Below are 16,788 nucleotides of genomic sequence, written 5' to 3'. Positions count from 1 at the left end.
ACTTAACTTGTTTCGGCAGCTTCGACATCCAATTATGCTCCAATTCTTCCTTTTATCATTCTTTGACTTCTTTTAGACCTAATGCACACAAACAGACGTATAGGGTGAGTGTTGGGACCAATTCACATCCAAATGTCCATAAAATCAATCTTAAAAACCTCATTTAGATGTGTGTATTTTACGCACATCACTTTACCATACACAAGCCTATAAGGTGTAAAACTTGTAGAAGTACGATAGGTTGTCCTAAATGCTCAAAGTGCATCATCTAACTTATTCACCCGATCCTTCCTACTCACTCCCACAGTTTTCTTTAAGATGCATTTCAAACCCCTATTGGTAACCTCTACTTGCCCTCTAGTCTGCGGGTGATAGGGTGTAGAAAACTTATGGGTCACTCCATATCGCTTAAGTATTCTCTCCAGTTGAGCATTACAAAAATGAGTCCCTCTATCACTAATTAGTGCTCTAGGTGCGCCAAACCTAGCAAACAGTCGCTTAAGGAACTTAGTAACGACTCTAGCATCATTAGTAGGGAAAGCCTGCGCTTCTGGCCACTTAGAGAAATACTCAACATCAATAAGGATATATTTATTTCCAAAAGAAGAAGGAAAGGGCCGTATGAAGTCAATGCCCCAAACATTAAAAATCTCATCACGAGCAGAGATGTTACCTGACCTCTAGCATGTATCACAAACCTGCACGAATGCTCTAGCATCCCAAAAGATGGTCGTCCAATAGAATCCAGCATCAAGAACCTTCCTAGCAGTATGGTTAGCTGCTTGATGACCTCCCATCGGTCCCTCATGGCAATGCCTCAAAATCTGAAGTATCTTGTCCCCATACATGCATCGCCGAATCACTTGGTCTGCACAAACTCGAAATAGAAAAGGGTCTTCCCAAGTATAGTACTTCAAATCAGCAAAGAATTTCTTCTTTTGCTGAAATGTCATACCCTTTGGTAGGACCTTTGCAACCAAGTAATTCACAAAATCAGAAAACCAAGGGATATCCAAAGATACCTGAATAGAGCACAAGTACTCATCCAAAAAACTATCATCAATAGCCCTCTCATCAAGTGCATCTAGGCTCGGGTTCTCCAATCTCGAAAAGTGATCTGTGGCCAAGTTCTCCACACCCTTCTTATCCTTGATCTCAATGTTGAATTCCTGCAAAAGCCAAATCCAACGAATCAGTCTTGGCTTAGCATCATGCTTTCCAAACAAGTACCTCAACGCCGAATGATCCGTGTAGACCACGGTCTTGGATAACACCAAGTATGAGCGAAACTTTTCGAAAGCGTATACGACAAGTAACTCTTCTCAGTAGTGGTATAGTGCTCCTGGACATCTTTCAAGTCTTGCTAGCATAATAGGTTGGTTAGAACTTCTTGTCAAGCCTCTGTCCTAAAACAGCTCTAACTGCAAAATCATTAGCATCACACATTAGCTCAAAAGGCAGCCCCTAATTAGGCGAAACCATAATAGGGGCTGTAGTTAGCTTCTTTTTAAGTAACTCAAAAGCCTGCAAACAGTCATTAGAAAATACAAATGGAACATCTTTTACAAGCAACTGAGTCAAAGGTCTAGCAATCTTAAAAAAGTCCTTAATAAACCTTCTACAAAAACCTGCATGACTAAGGAAACTCCTAACATCCTTAACCGAGCTAGGAGGTGGCAATTTAGTAATGGTCTCTACCTTAGCTCTATCTACCTCCATCCTTGCATGTGAAATCTTATGCCCTAGCACAATACCCTCTCTCACCATAAAATGACACTTTTCCCAATTTAGCACAAGATTAGCTTCTACGCAGCGCGCAAGCATACGCTCTAAGTTAAGCAAACAATGGGAGAAAGAGTTACCAAATACCGAGAAGTCATCCACGAACACCTCCATAGACTCTTCAATCATATCATAGAAGATCGCCATCATACACCTCTGGAAAGTAGTAGGTGCATTGCACAAACCGAATGGCACCCTCCTATATGCGAACATACCATAGGGGCAAGTGAAAGTGGTTTTCTCTTGGTCCTCAGGTGCAATGGGAATTTGAAAATAACTTGAAAAACCATCAAGAAAGCAATAAAATATATGCCCTGATAAGTGCTCTAACATCTGATCAATAAAAGGAAGGGAAAAAATGGTCCTTCCGAGTTGTATCATTGAGCCTCTTGTAACCAATGTAAACTCGGAAACCCGTTACTGTCCTAGTCGGTATTAGCTCATCCTTCTCATTCTTGACCACCGTCATGCCTCCCTTCTTGGGCACAACCTACACAGGACTGACCCAAGAGCTGTCAGAAATAGGATAAATTAAATCTGCATCCAGAAGTTTAATTACCTAATTCTTGACTACTTTCTTCATATTCGGGTTCAAATGTTGTCGTGGTTGTACCATTGGCCTGTGATCATCCTCCATCAAGATCTTATGTGAACAATAGCTGGGGTTGATTCCAAGAATGTCTGCAATGTTGTATGCAAAGGCCTCGGGATACTTCCTGAGGGAAGCCAAAGTAATCTCCCTCTCATCAGAAGTCAAATCAGCTGCAATGATCGCCAGCAGCTTCTCCGCCTCATCCAGATAGGCATAGGTCAAGTGCTTAGGCAACTCCTTCAACTCTAGGGCTGGTGGCTCCTCAAGTGAAAGTCTCAATTTCTGCACCCCTGATCTGTCAATATCAACAAAATGGTCAGTAGACCTGCTGGGCTCACTAGCCAGCAAACAAGCAAGTTGCTCCAACACATCCTCGCTGGACAACTCCTCCTCATCAGCCTGTAACGCTACATGCAAAGGATCATTAATAATATCTCCTATAATTAAGACTCCACAATATCATCCAAAATATCCATAAAATACATAGTATCATCATGGTTAAGTGAATGTCTCATAGAAGTGCTAAGGTCAAAGGTAATAGTCTCATCACCTACTATAAGCTGTAACTTCCCATCACACACATCTATAACAAGCCTAGATGTTGCAAGGAAAGGTCTACCTAGAATTAAAGGCACGCTACTCTCACCCTCCATATCCATAATAACAAAGTCAATAGGAAATATAAACTTGTCTACGTTTACATCCTCAACTATTCCTCTAGGATATTTCAGTCCTATTTGCTAACTGTATGCTCATCCTAGTAGGTTTAGGTTCACTTAAACCTAGTTTCTGAAACAAACTTCTAGGCCTTAAATTGATGCTAACACCTAAATCAGCTGAAGCATCACTAATAGGTAAATCACAAAAAATACAAGGTATAGTGAAACTCCGTGGATCACGCCTCTTCACTAGCAGCTTGTTTTGAAGAATGGATGAGCACTCCTCATTTAATGTCACAAGTCCCAAGTCCTCCAGCTTTCTCTTGTTGCTTATAGTCTCCTTCAAGAACCTCGCATACCTGGCATCTGCGATATAGCCTCAACAAAAGGTAGGTTAATCCTCATTTGCTCAAATAAATCCAAGAACTTACCAAACTGCTGATCAACCTTCTCCTGCTTCAACCTGGCAGGATATGAAATTGGAGGCTGGTATTCCCTCATAGGACTCTTCTTCTTGTCCTCAGTTTGCACAGGCTCTATCACCTCAGGCTCTGGCTCTTTCTTGGATGGCTTATCCTGTATAATAACATCATCATCAGCCATAGGTAATGAACTAGATAACTGCTTACCTGATCTCAAGGTGATAGCCTTGACATGCTCCCTCGGGTTTGACTCTATGATAGTAGGAAGCATCCCTGGCTGTTTCTCAGCCAGTATCTTAGAAATCTAGCCTATCTGATTCTCCAAATTCTGTATGGAGGCCTGCTGATTTCTAAGAGCTATGTCCGTTTGCTAAAACCTATTCTCTAAAGTGGACACGAACTTCATCATTAACTCCTCTAAATTGGGCTTCTTCTCCTGGTTCTGAGGGAGTTGAGGGAGAATAGTCTATTGTTGGGGCTGTTGCTGGTGCAACCTCTGAAATCCTAGTGGATCTTGGGTATTGTTGTTTTGCCACCCAAAGTTAGGATGATTTCTCCACCCTGGGTTGTATGTGTTGCTGTAGGGGTTGATCTGCTGCCTGGGCACATTTCCCATATAATCAACCTGTTCATGGTCCGTAGTAGAAGATGAAGAAGAAGCAAACATACCTCCCGTAGTATAATTTCACTATAGTGCCTGGACTGGCCCGCACCACAAAACTTGCGGCCAAGCTGTGCTGCCTGGACTGGCATCTAGAGCTGGTCAATCTTCTTGGCTAAAAGCTCCACCTGAGCAGCAAAGGCTGATATAGAATCTACCTGGTTCACCACTTCCTGTCGTCCTGGCCTACTCCTAGAAGACTGCCACTGATATGTGTTCATGACCATCTCTTCAATTAAGTTCTGGGCCTGCTCTGGCGTCTTACTATTTATGGCCCCACCTACAACTGCATCCACCATCTGCCTCGTGGCCAAGTTCAAGCCACTGTAAAAAGTATGCACCTACATTTATAATGGCAAACCGTGGTGTGGGCAACATCTTAACAAGTCTTTGTACCTCTCTCACGCATCATACATGCTCTCATCATCAAACTGCACAAAAAAGGAAATATGATTATGCATCATTGCAGTCTTAGCAGGAGGAAAGTACTTATAAATAAATTTCTCAGCCAAAGAATTCCAGGTGGTGATGGTGTTAGCTGGTGGGGAATGTAGCCATCTCTTTGCTCTATCCCTCAAGGAAAATGGAAATAGCCTCAGCCGAATGGCATCATCGGTAGTTTCATTAATCTTCAAGGTATCACAAATCTCTAAGAAGTTCATTATGTGGGCATTAGGATCTTCATTGGGCAAGCCCCCAAACTGCACATTCTGCTGCACCATCTAAATGACATTTGGCTTAATCTCGAAATTGTTCGCTGGAACAGCTGGCCGCAATATACTAGTGTGTGTCCCTTCCAAGGAAGGTCTACAAACTCGTACATCATCCTATTTGCTTCAGCAACATTATTGTTGTCATCTCCTATGTCTACTGGTATATGGATAGGAATCTCAATCTGTTCCTCCTCCTCATCTAAATGCTTCCTCAACTGCCTAAGGGATCGCTCTAGTTTGGGCAGAGGGTCTACTGGTGCAGGATTAGAACTCTTGGTCATAAACTACCTGAAATGAACAAGGGAGCAACAACCCAAACAAATAAATAAATAAATAAATGAATTAAAAGCAATGATAAAAACAAAAAAGAAACATGGCTAAAGTAACAAATAGTAAATTCCACTCTAATTTTCAAACAAAGTCCCCAGCAATGACGCCAAAAACTTGATGCGATGCTTATACAACTACAACTAAGGCAGTGAACCTAGCGATGCAACCTAGGACAACGACAAGTATTAAAAATATCGTATCCCTTAGAAAAGTAAAATCCTAGAGTTACTACTCGTTCCTTGTTATCTAGCCTAAAATTAATAACGAAGGTTTCTAAATTTACTAATGACTAAAAGCTAGATTCTAAATGTGATGCGAGAGTGAATGAGAAAAGGGAATACACAAGACAAGAAAGCAAACCTAAAGAGGATCTAGACTAGTTGGCAACCAAAAAAAGGATAACAGATTGTTGAGTCCGATTATGCAACCCGCGGACAGATTCTAAACTAAATTCGATTTCTCTCTTAAGAAAACTGAATTCCTAAACCTAAGAACCTAAAGTTGGTGATGTAAATCCAAGTTCAAAGCTTAAAGAGATCCAAGATCCATTAATAGTACAAGAAGGCCCAATCACAAGGTCCAAATCCAAGAAGCCATATTGGGTTTAATTAGGGACATTTGGAAAGCCCAAGAATTTCAACCCAATAAGGCATCCGTGGAGGCCCAAGGAAAAATATTTAACTTGTTTTTGTGTAAATAACAATTAGGGTTATATGTAGCCACCATATACAAGTTAATGGGGTAATTAATACCAAGTAATGGCTACTAATGTGGGTATTGGTTACTAAGGCCATTTAAAAGTAAAAGTAATCCTATGTGTGTGAGTCTATTTTAGTAGTGTGTGCATGGACTTGTACTCTATATGGCTAGTGGTTATTAAGAGCCACCATATACAAGTTAATGGGGTAATTAATACTAAGTAATGGCTACTAATATGAGTAGAGGTTACTAAGGCCATTTAAGAGTAAAAGTAATCCTATGTGTGTGAGTCTATTTTAGTAGTGTGTGCATGGACTTGTACTCTATATAAAGAAGTCCTTTTCTTTCTTTGGGGAGGATTGAATTTGATATATGAATTATAACTTTGTTTAAGTTTTATTATGAGGAATTTTGTCTTTAATTTCTTACATGAACTTTGTGACTTATCAAGCTTTATTCTAGCTTGTGGTGTCAAAATCTAAATCTTTGATTTCTTGTTATTTATCAAACTATCTTGTTTGTGGCATAAGAGGAAATTCAAAGTCTGTCTTGGTATCTTTATCCTTGTTGGTAAAGGGGTTAAGTAGCATCTATCTTCTTACTTCAATCTTTGAACGATCCGAATTTGTGGATTAAATTGGTAATTTCTAGTTTTCTTCTAATTCAACTTATCATATTATTTTTGCTATTGGGGAGTTAATTGATGAAACCTACAATTCCTATCATAAGTGGTATCAGAGCATTGGCTCAAGATTGAGGTTTGCGTATCCAAAACTATCTTTTAATTCTCAATATCTTGTGTTCATCTTATATTTTGCACCTTTTGCCATCTATTATTCTTGTTATCTTTTTTATCTTTATTCTTTTTATCTCAAGATTTTGTTTGCATATATCAAAAAAAAAAAAAAAAAGAAAAAGAAATTCATCCAAAATAAAATTTTGTTATCTTTGATATTCTTGTGTTAGATCTCAGATTACATAAAAAAAGAAAAAGAAATTGACTCTTCATATTCCATTGAGATCTATCTTTATAATTCTGTCTCTTTGTGTTCTTTGATGATCTATCTTTGTTTTTCATTTCTATTAGCCTATTTGCTACAAATTGTTCATTTCTTTAAGCCTACCTTATTTTTTTATTTATTTATCATTGATTACTACATTCTTGAAATTTTGTTTGACTAAGAAACTTAGTTCAGTTAAGAAATCAAAAGGCAAATTTGAGAGGTAAAAGGCAAGAGTGTGAGATCATTAGAAAAAAAAGTCAAAATTGAGTGTAAACACGAGTGGTATACAACAATTTTGAATGAAACACGTGAGGGAGTGTTATGAGATTGTTTCTTTCTATTTTCTTTTGTTAAAATTTTAGGTTTTACAATCATGTCAAAAGACACAAGTTCTTCTTCTACAAATGATCATGTGATTCAAGCTATGCAACAACAATTCAAAAGAATGTTTAATATGATGGCGGGAGTCAATGAAAAATTGGAGAGGCATGATGGCATCCTTAACCAATTACAAGGAGAGCCTAGATGAAGGAGACGTCCACCAATTGACCAAGAGGATTATGAAGGAGAGGATGTTTTGGATGATGATCAAGTCACCTTGGTGGGACAACAAATCAATCCTAGGAGACAAGCTAGGAGAGGACATCCAAATGATGATGTTGATCATAACCTTGGAAGCATCAAAATGAAGATTCCTTCATTCCAAGGAAGAAATGATCCAGATGTGTATCTTGAATGGGAGCGGAAAAGTGGAACTCATCTTCGAATGTCATAATTATTCGGAGGAGAAAAAGGTAAAACTTGCCGCTGTTGAGTTTAATGATTATGCAATTGTTTGGTGGGATCAATTTTGCAAGGAAAGACGTAGATATGGAGAAAGACCCATGGAGTCTTGGAGGGAAATGAAACAAATCATGAGAAAGAGGTTTGTTCCAAGCCACTACTATAGAGAGTGATGTGCGTAAAATACGCACATCTAAATGGGGTTTTTAAAATTGATTTTATGGACATTTGGATATGAATTGGTCCTAACACTCACCCTATGCGTCTATTTGTGTGCATTAGGTTCAAAAGAAGTCAAAGAATGATAAAGAGAAGAATTGGAGCATAATTGGACGTCAAAGCTACCGAAACAAGTTAAGTATGAGCATGAGGAAGCTGAACATGGCCGTGTTGATTTCAACACTGCCCGTGTTCCCAACACGGTCACCAACACGACCGTGTTGGGTACATCAAACATCAAAGAAAAGGAAGTTCTTAGGGAGCACGGCCATAGAGAGTAACACGGGCATAAACACTAGACCGTGTGGGGAACACGGGCATCAACACGGCCGTGTTGGTGGCGACAGGGGGAATTAGTTAAAAGAAAGAAGAGAGGAAAGAAAGAAAAGAGAGCGGGGGAGAACGTCCCAAACCCTAATTTTTCTCTCCCTAAGGGTTTTCTGAGCTGAAACCAAGGGAAAAGGAGACTTGGATCAAGGTTTCAGTCGGATTCCCTTCAGGGATTGAAGATTAGGCGAGGTTCATTGATTGGTTTTCAAATCGAGCAAGAGGAACAAGAATCGATTCAATTCGAGCAAGAGGAATTAGGGCTGTTTACTGTCATCCAAGGGTGTAATCGGGTTTCTCTACCTTTACTCTTTCTTGTAATTGTATTCTTTTGTATTTTGATAATGAACATGATTAGCTAGATTGATTAAATCCATTGGGATTTCTTTACTATGTTGGCTTAGTATTATATTGTTAGATTGTTTGGGTTAGTTTTGTATTCTTCTTACTTTCATTATTAATAAGATAATGCATTATTCATGAGACGTTGTGAATTGTGTGTTTAGATTGCTTTGTGTGATTGAGAAGTCCATTTGGCTATTGGAATTTTGAATAGCAAGAACTGGTTAATAATCGCTTAGAGATAAGGATAATTAACTAGTCGGATTAAGAATTAACAAAGCTTAATAGAGGCGGATTAAAGCTTAATGCTAATTTAAGAATCAATCGTTAGGAAGAGATTCCAACTTTAGGTTATTAGATTTAGGAATTCGGTTATCTCGAGAGAGAAACTAAATTCGGTTAAGAATTCGTCCACGGGTAGCATAATTAGACTCACCAATCCTTTATCTTTTGTTTGATTGCCAACTAGTTTAGGTTTCCTTTGGGTTTGCTCTCTTGCCTTGGTTATTTTAGTTATCAATTACTCTTACATCTCCCTTAGAATTTAGCTTGTAGCTATTAGTTAGTTTAGAAATTATTCATCACTCATTTTAGGTTAATATAACAAAGAACAAAGGAGTAACTCTGGGCTTTCACTTTCTCGAGGAATACAACCTTAATACTCGCCATTAGTGCTAGACTGCATCAACAGGTACACTGCCTTAGATTGTAGCTAACACAGATAGCACACATCAAGTTTTTGACGTCGTTGCCAGGAAATTGTTTGAAGACTAGAGTGAAATTTGCTATTTGTTAATTTAGCCAATTTTTTTTTCTTATTATTTTATGAATTTTATTTTTATTTGGTTATTTATTTTATTTTATTTGAACATATTTATTTAGTTTAAGTTTATGATTCAGATAGTGAATGATAAGGAGGTTCAATGCTAAACTCAAACTCTTTGTATTGGAAAATGGGATTAGGAACCAATAGAGTGCTAAAAATTGGGATACCCATGCATCTTTAGAAGCTCGAGTGGAATCGTTTTGCAGGGCTACCGATCAACTCTCCACACCTATCCTCTCATCTCAAGTTTTTTATGAATTTTGTTGTGATTTACATTTGAGTAATGATTGTCCATTATATAGTGATGTTGCTCGTTGTTCTTATAACTATGAACAAGTGAATTATACGGGAAGTTGGCCAAATGACTCATATGGAAGCACCTACAATCAAGAGTTGAGCATTCATTCACCCTTTGGATGGAGCTTAGATGGCCAAGAACCACCAGAATTTCAGCAGCCTAATCTTGCACCATCAACTTAAGGTGAAGTGTTAGTGTCAGAGGAGCTGATGATGAGGTTTATTGCAAGTCTTGAGGATATATTCCAACAAACAGAGAGGATACTTGAAGATCAACAAGCCTCGATTAAGAACATAGAGCATCAAGTAGGCTTAATCTTCAAGTTACTAGCTGAAGAGCAATTGGGAACTCCATCAAACGCTACTGAATCCGAGGAACACTTGAGCGCCGTCACTTTGCGTTCAGGTGAGAATTTTTCTGGTTTATCTACTATGTTTGACGATGATGCTTCTGTGCAGGACGATTTCTTGAACATGGAGATGGAACCAGAAAAGGAAGAGGCGAACATGATTCCTTTGGAAGACTATCAACAGGAACGTACAGTTGATGATACTGAGTTGCAGTTAGAGGAATTTTTGGTGGATTTCCCACAAGTGCCATCGATGATGGAAGATGAGCACGAGTTATCCAATGAAGAAGTCTTGGAGGAGCTCGAGTTTCTTATAGCAAGTGAACCAAGCCAAGGACTAGAGAAAACCATCAACGTTCCTGAAGAAATTGGAAGAGCCCCTAGAGCATCATGACTACGTGCAATTATACGAGGAGTGAGTCTTGCCCATCATACTGGCAGCTTGCTTGATAGTCGGGAAAAGGACATTGATGATTATCCCTCTAAGCGGATACTTGAAGCCATTTGCTTGGAAGAGGGATGGATGGTCGTCGATCACGCCCGTTTACTTTTCACAATGAGTCCAGCTAAGAAGACTCATCACATAAAAAAGAAGTGCTTTTGGGAGGCACCCCAATTTTTATCTTTAATCTCTAATATTTTAACCTTTTGTTTTGAAACATTTTATTAGTTTTAATTTTCATATTTTATTTAATTTTTGTTTCAGTTTCGATTTTAATTCTTTATTTTATTATTTGCAGCCACTCCTCTACTACAGACTAGCCAATGGCCTGATATCCCGGACGATGCACCTCTTTTGACTCTGGAGCCATAGTCAGGGTAGTATTAGTTCTTTTCCCTTTTGCATTTCTTATATTTTGTACACTGAGGACAGTGTGTCCTTCAAGTGTGGGGTGGGTGATATTTATCCCATTTGAATTATTTGTTTATTCTTTGTGCAATTTTTTATAAAATTTTGAAAATTTTTCACTTTGTTTCAATGCTCTTACTGTTGACTTGCTTTTGAAATCCTGTTTATGTCCATGTGATATGGTAAAACCGATAGTGTTGAGTTTTGCGGAAGAATGTAAGATAATTAGTTTGAGTTTTGCACTAAGTTGCTTTGGTTTATTTAATTCTGTTTTGATGATTTTTGTTTGGAACCTACTCAAAAGCACACTTGTGAGAAATTGAGCCTAAATTGTAAGCATACACTTTATATGCTTGTATTTATTTCTTATTGAGAGTGCTAATTACTGTCTTTACTTTTAGAACTTGCTCGGTAATGCTTTTGAGGGCCACAAGGAGAGTTTAACACTTTGGTATGATAGAGGCACTTAGGTTTTTCATTCTAGCCAAATAGCCTTCATTCGTTTATTGATTCTGTAGATAACCCCTTCTTTCACCATTTTTTATCGTATTCCATTCCCACTTAGTTTTATTCTGCTTGGTTATGATTTTGCATATGAGTTGTTTTTATTGGGAATTTTTGTGTTGAGAATAGTGTGGAATCTTATAGCGGCTTTCTTCAATCCAAAAGAAATTCACTCTATTATGTGAATGTTCTTCCCTTATGAAAAAGAAAGAAAAAGAAAGAAAAAAAAGACAAAAAAGAAATAGAAGAATAAGAGGGAAAGGTGATGAAAAGAAAGAAAATAAGTGAGCTAAACATTTTGACTTGATTCTTATTTCCCACCTTGGACTACTGTCCATTTTTTACCCCTTGTGATCATTGTGACTTGTGTGCAGGTCATGTATTTCATTGTAGAACACCATAGGTTCAACTCTGACCAAATTTACCTACCTTTACCTAATCCCCATTACAACCCTTATAAAGACCTCTTGACATGGTTGTTGACTCTCCATAAGTGGTATGAGTAGGATTTAAGAGCAAGCATATAGTAAGTAAGGTAGTATTTGATGCATTGAGCGATTTAACACTATCCTTTAAACACTTTGAGTGACTTAGAGTGAATCTGGTGAGGAGTTGGTTCTGAATAATTTTGTTGAGACAGTATTTTGCGAATTATTGGCATCTTGGTTGTGATACTTGAATTGATTGCTTCATTTCTTTTTGTTTGACTTACGCTTGTTAAGGATATGTGCAAGAGCTCTCTAGCTTGTATGTCAGTTTAAGTATTGTTCCTTAGTGGTTTATTTTCCTTATTTTACTTTTGATTGCTTGAGGACAAGCAATGAGCTAAGTGTGGGGTTATTTGATGTGCGTAAAATACACACATCTAAATGGGGTTTTTAAGATTGATTTATAGACATTTGGATGTGAATTGGTCCCAACACTCACCCTATGCGTCTGTTTGTGTGCATTAGGTTCAAAAGAAGTGAAAGAATGATAAAGGGAAGAATTGGAGCATAATTGGACGTCAAAGCTACCGAAACAAGTTAAGTACGAGCATGAGGAAGCTGAACATGGCCGTGTTGATTTCAACAGTGCCCGTGTTCCCAACACGGCCGTGTTGGGTACATCAAACATCAAAGAAAAAAAAGTTCTTAGGGAGCACGACCACAGAGAGTAACATGGGCATAAACACCAGATCGTGTTGGGAACATGGGCATCAACACGGCCGTGTTGGCGGCGATAGGGGGAATTAGTTAAAAGAAAGAAGAGAGGAAAGAAAGAAAAGAGAGCGGGGGAGAACGTCCTAAACCCTAAATTTTCTCTCCCTAAGGGTTTTCTGAGCTGAAAATAAGGGAAAAGAAGACTTGGATCAAGGTTTCAATCGGATTCCCTTCAAGGATTGAAGATTAGGCGAGGTTCGTTGATTGGTTTTCAAATCGAGCAAGAGGAATAAGAATCAATTCAATTCGAGCAAGAGGAATTGCGGCTGTTTACTCTCATCCAAGGGTGTAATCGGGTTTCTCTACCTTTACTCTTTGTTGTAATTGTATTCTTGTGTATTTTGATAATGAAGATGATTAGCTAGATTGATTAAATCTATTGGGATTTCTTTACTATGTTGGCTTAGTATTATATTGTTGGATTGTTTGGGTTAGTTTTGTATTCATCTTGCTTTCAGTATTAATAAGATAATGCATTATTCATGAGACGTTGTGAATTGTATGTTTAGATTGCTTTGTATGATTGAGAAGTCCATTTGGCTATTGGAATTTGGAATAGCAAGAATTGGTTAATAATCGCTTAGAGATAAGGATAATTAACTAGCCGGATTAAGAATTAACAAAGCTTAATAGAGGGGGATTAAAGCTTAATGCTAATTTAAGAATCAATCGTTAGGAAGATATTCCAACTTTAGGTTATTAGATTTAGGAATTCAGTTATCTCGAGAGAGAAACCGAATTCGGTTAAGAATTCATCCATGGTTAGCATAATTAGACTCACCAATCCTTTATCTTTTGTTTGATTGCCAACTAGTTTCGGTTTCCTTTGGGTTTGCTCTCTTGCCTTGGTTATTTTAGTTATCAATTACTCTTGCATCTCCCTTAGAATTTAGCTTGTAGCTATTAGTTAGTTTAGAAATTATTCATCACTCATTTTAGGTTAATATAACAAAGAACAAAGGAGTAACTCTGGGCTTTCACTTTCCCGAGGAATACGACCTTGATACTCGCCATTAGTGCTAGACTGCATTGATAGGTACACTACCTTAGATTGTAGCTAACACAAATAGCACACATCAAGTTTTTGGCACCGTTGCCAGGGAATGTTTGAAAACTAGAGTGAAATTTTCTATTTGTTAATTTAGCCATTTTTTTATTTTTATTTTTATTTATATTTATTTCTATTTTGTTTGTACATATTTATTTAGTTAAGTTTATGATTCAGATAGTGGATGATAAGGAGGTTCAATGCTAAACTCTTTGTTTGACACGTTGGAAAATGGGATTAGGAACCAAGAAAGTGCTAAAAATTGGGATACCCGTGCATCTTTAGAAGCTCGAGTGGAATCATTTTGCAGGGCTACCGATCAACTCTCCACTCCTATCCTTTCATCTCAAGTTTTTTTTGAATTTTGTTGTGCTTTACATTTGAATAATGATTGTCCATTTCAAAGCGATGTTGCTCATTGTTCTTATAACTATGAACAGGTGAATTATACGGGAAATTGGCCAAATGACTCATATGGAAGCACCTACAATAAAGAGTTGAGCATTCATTCACCTTTTGGATGGAGCTTAGATGGCCAAGAACCACCATAATTTCAGCATCCTAATCTTGCACCATCAACTCAAGGTGAAGATTTAGTGTCAGAGGAGCTGATGATGAGGTTTATTGCAAGTCTTGAAGATAGATTCCAACAAACAGAGAGGATACTTGAAGATCAACAAGCCTCGATTAAGAACATAGAGCATCAAGTAGGCTCAATCTTTAAGTTACTAGCTGAAGAGCAATTGGGAACTCCATCAAACGCTCATCCGAGGAACACTGGCGCCGTCACTTTGCGTTCAGGTGAGAATTTTTCTGGGTTATCTATTATGTTTGATGATGATGCTTCTGTGCAGGACGACTCTTTGAACATGGAGATAGAACCAGAAAAGGAAGAGGCAAACATGATCCTTCTGAAAGACTACCAACAGGAACGTATAGTTGATGATGTTGAGTTGCAGTTAGAGGAATTTTTGATGGATTTTCCACAAGTCCCTTCGATGATGGAAGATGAGCACGAGTTATCCAATGAAGAAGTCTTGGAGGAGCTCGAGTTTCTTCTAGCAAGTGAACTAAGCCAAGGACTAGAGAAAACCATCGACGTTCTTGAAGAAATTGCCTAACCGTCGATCCTTCCAATTGGTGAAACTTCAGCTTTCAAATTGGAAGAGCCCCTAGAGCATCATGACTACGTGCAATTATACGAGGAGCGAGTTTTGCCCATCATACTGGCAGCTTGCTTGATAGTTGGGAAGAGGAAATTGACGATTATCGCTCTAAGCGGATACTTGAAGCCATTTGCTTGGAAGAAGGATGGATGGTCATCAATCCCCACCGTTTTCTTTTCACCATGAGTCTAGCTAAGAAGACTCATCACATAAAAAAGAAGGGCTTTTGGGAGGCGCCCCAAATTCTATTTTTCAATTTTGATAATTTACCCTTTCATTGTGAACTTAGTTTGATTAGATTTTACAGTTTGTTTTTGTTAAGTTTTATTTATGTTGAGTGTATGAGTTGAGGACTTAATGGTTGTGCAGGTGAGAAAGAGTGAGAAAGTGCTGAGAATCACAAGTTTTGCATTTTTTTGAGCTCAACACGGGCGTGTTCAAGATCGTGTTCATTAACACGGACCATGTTCTAATTGAAGAAAATCAAATTAAGATGAACACGTTCATAAAAGGCAACACGGGCATTTATGCCCGATCGTGTCCCTAACATGTTCCCATGTTCCATAAACACGAGCGTGTTCTCAGAAGTTGGTAAGTCAGCACGTTTAAATTCGCTTAACACGGCCAGATATCCAGACCGTGTTCATTAACACGGCCCCTGTTGGTGAACACGGGCGTGTTCCGTACACTGCCTATGTATACCACTTCATTTCAAAAAGGCCAAAGATTTTGCTCTATCCTTTTAGTTTTAGCAATTCTCTCCTCTCTTACTCTCTCACTTCTTATTTCTCATCTTAAAGGCTTTGGATATTGCGTTTGTCAAGTAAGTACCCTCCAACTTCATTTTGCATTATTTTATTTTGATATTAGTTCGAATTTATGTTTTCTTTGTGTTTTAATTTTTTTAGTTTATTTCCTTATTTTATTATTTGGTGCATGCATTTACATTCCTGTTTGTGCTTAATTTTCTTTAATTTAGTTTATATACTTAACTTGCTCATATTTTTCGTTTTTCTTTTCTACCATTATTCATGATTGTGATTAATTCTTTATTTTCCTCTTTATTATTATTGTTGGCCGCTAAACAATAGGCTCTGTCATATGTAGTCGATTCTGTTGTATCTGTTTTATATTAGCATGTTGGTTTGCCTTGTGATGGATTATGGCGAAGTTAAACTCCATGTGGATGAATTGAAAATTTAATTGGTTAGCATTGGTTGGCAGTGTTGTGGATTGAATTTTCTTTGCAGGATATTGAGCGGTTTAATTTTATCAAGTTAAATCGTTCGGTTTGTCCATTTTATGTCGTTATGCTGCCAGAATTTCATTGATCCTTAGTACTAAAAATTTCTTTTTCAGGTACCATGTCCACCAGACGAGGATCAGGAGTTTACAAGAGGAGGTGGACCGATAGTTCCTCTTCCTCTCGATCGCCAGGCACTGCACCGACTAGTTCAGGCCAAATTAGACCACCGCAGTGCCATCGATTCCTACTTTTCCAAGGGCAGCCCACCTTTGAGCAGAGATATCAATCAATGAGGCATAAAGATTTGAGAAAGGGGCGTAGGATAGACTGGCCAACATTGGAGACCGTCAGACTTGCAGCTGTAGTCCGCCGATATCTTGAGACGCCCCCATTTCAGCATTTCTTTGAGATAGTTCAACCAATATATAGGGAGTTGACTGTGGAGTTTGCCAGCACTTTCTTTCTACAGAGCCAGTTGTGGGACTTCCAACAACCGGATGCGGTCAGTTTGGGGTACACTTGGGCTTGTGGACTGACGAGGATGCAGCTGGGGAGGTTTACAGTTGCTATATACACACGCCTGGTGTGTCATATCCGCAGATGTGGGCCGAGATTTGTGATGACACTGAGGGGTACAGTGCCAGCCAGTCCAAGGGGTTTAACTTGCCTGAGGGACTGCGGTACTTGCATGCATTGCTGGCCAGGACCATCACTGGCAGGGGAGATAGCGGTGGTGTAGTTACCCAAACAGACCTATTTATACTTT

General features: G+C 38.5%; 1 non-coding gene across 1 annotated transcript; it reads left to right on the top strand.

The window, feature by feature from the left end:
• Positions 1-4,473: 4,473 nt before the first annotated feature.
• On the top strand, positions 4,474-4,577 carry LOC112535084. The gene has a single exon (XR_003079283.1). It is a non-coding gene; the product is annotated as a small nucleolar RNA R71 (small nucleolar RNA).
• Positions 4,578-16,788: the final 12,211 nt, after the last annotated feature.

The sequence above is a fragment of the Ricinus communis genome, chromosome 4, assembly GCF_019578655.1.
Source record: "Ricinus communis isolate WT05 ecotype wild-type chromosome 4, ASM1957865v1, whole genome shotgun sequence".
NCBI classification, from domain to species: Eukaryota; Viridiplantae; Streptophyta; class Magnoliopsida; order Malpighiales; family Euphorbiaceae; genus Ricinus; species Ricinus communis.
This window is presented reverse-complemented; position numbering and strand designations above follow the sequence as displayed.